The following is a 2,044-nucleotide window of genomic DNA, read 5'->3' as shown; positions in this document are numbered from 1 at the left end:
TTTTTTTTTTTTGGAAACTGCCATTTCATATTCCCTTTCAGACAAGCTGAATTACACAGTACTGGCTGCTGGAGGAGTTGCATAATTTTCTTCACAGAAATAATGACAGGGTACTTAAAAAGCAAGTGAATGGATGGGTAAAGTACTGGGCAGAGACTTAAGAAATCTAGGCTGAGACACCACCTCTACTAGAGACTCCTTTTGTGACCTTGGGCTGGTCATTTAATCTTCCTATGCCTTATTTCCCTGCCAGTAACATGGGAATAACAACTGTCTTATCTATTTAGATTGTAAACTCCCAGTTTGCAGGTTACCTCTTCTGTGCTTACAAAGCAACTGAAGCAAAAGAGCATCAATGCATGCTAAGGTGTCTGGGACAAACATGACAGAGAAAGTAAATAGTAATAAAAGGGTTTGGCTCTATGGGGGTTTGGAACTTTTTGGCATGRAGTGGTCAAGGATTCCTAAGCCAATTCTCTTCCCACAAAATGTGTACAAGTTTGGATCTGTGCTAATAGTTCCAAAAACATATAGATTATGAACTAAGTCCTTACTGATTTACTGAATGCCTGAGTTACTTCTGAGATGATAACTGGGTAATTTGGATGCTTGCAAATTTTTTTTTTGCAAGGTCTTTGTGATTAGCTTGTCACTGCATTAAGGGCTAGCAGCAGATTGAGTCGAGATCCTATTTTTTTCAAAGTTTAAATTTAAGTCTGCAGACATCTGTGCACCAAGTTATTGTCAATCTCTGCAGCTTTTAGGGGTTTGTCTAATTTCCAGATATCGGAGGAAGATGACCTCTTGCTACTAGGTCAAATAAAGACAAGATCTTCTATATTTTAAAGCAGCTACTTGAGAAATTTGCTGTACAAAGGGAGCAATTCTAAAAATAGTGAGAAATGGCATCATGACATTAGCAGGAACAATGACCCAATACCCAACTTGCCGCAGGGGCTTTTGTCCTATAACTACCTTCATCATTAAGGCTTGTGATGACATTATTATCTGTGCTTATATAGGGCACTGAGGTCGTGGCTACCTGGAAGGAAAGGTTTTGATCAGACTGGAGAAGATGAACAAGCAGGAGAGGCATGTTGGGTAACACTAAATCAATGTAGTTTCATTTACATTAGACACCAGCCTGGCAATTCCAACATTAATGGTTGCAATGCTGCCCTCTGAATTTTTGTAGATTTAATATATTAGTGGAGGAGTAAAATAAAGAGGGAGTATGAGTCGTTTGYCCTTATCATACATGGATCTTTTCTTTCATGCATCATCAAAGAATAGTGATTTGTACGGTTGTTAAATTCCTTTGGCAGCAGATTTCCTGGGATAAGTATTGCTCTGCTCCTACCTCACTGATTATCTACAATGGTAATAACAATAGTTAGTATCTTTGAAACTTGACCCTCTTTTTCCCAAACCRAAAAGACTGGCTCTGAGGCAAATGGCAAGGTAGAAAGAGCATCAGASTTGGACCTAAGACTCAATTTGCTTTTGTGAGGCCACCAATTTCCATTGTGTGTTTGGGCAAGTTATCACCTCTGTCCTGTCCCACAGTTCTCCTGTGTAACATGGGGCTACCTGTTAGGCACTGTGAAGGAATAAGGTGCTCAAACAGAAAAGCGATGAGGGACAGAGGTTTCTAGATAGAGTAACTAAATTAGCCATGTTCCTAAGAGATGAGAATCATTATTTTCTTTTACAGAGACACAGAATAAGGCAGAGACTGGCCTAAGAAGCTGCAGCAGGTTAATAAACACATAGGAAACAGCATCTAGTAGACCTGACTACTATTCAGTACCAACTACAAACAAAGAAGTATGGGAACCACTGAGCACCTRGATGTTATTGACTGCCTGCAAGGACTATAGTGTAGGTTTATAAACTAAAAAACATAGAGATATGAAGGTCAGTGGACTGTTTTTGTCTTGTAGACAYCTGCCGTACTATGCCCTGGTGCTCTACTGCACCAGCGTTACAGATATTTGTCAAAGTGGGGTTCTGTTTTCAACTCAGATGACCTAGTTGAAGGAAA

The sequence above is a fragment of the Rhea americana genome, unplaced genomic scaffold (genome assembly GCF_003343005.1).
Source record: "Rhea americana isolate MKP2758 unplaced genomic scaffold, rheAme1 scaffold_369, whole genome shotgun sequence".
Lineage (NCBI taxonomy): Eukaryota > Metazoa > Chordata > Aves > Rheiformes > Rheidae > Rhea > Rhea americana.
The sequence above is the reverse complement of the archived record's forward strand: the minus strand, read 5'-3'. Positions refer to the sequence as shown.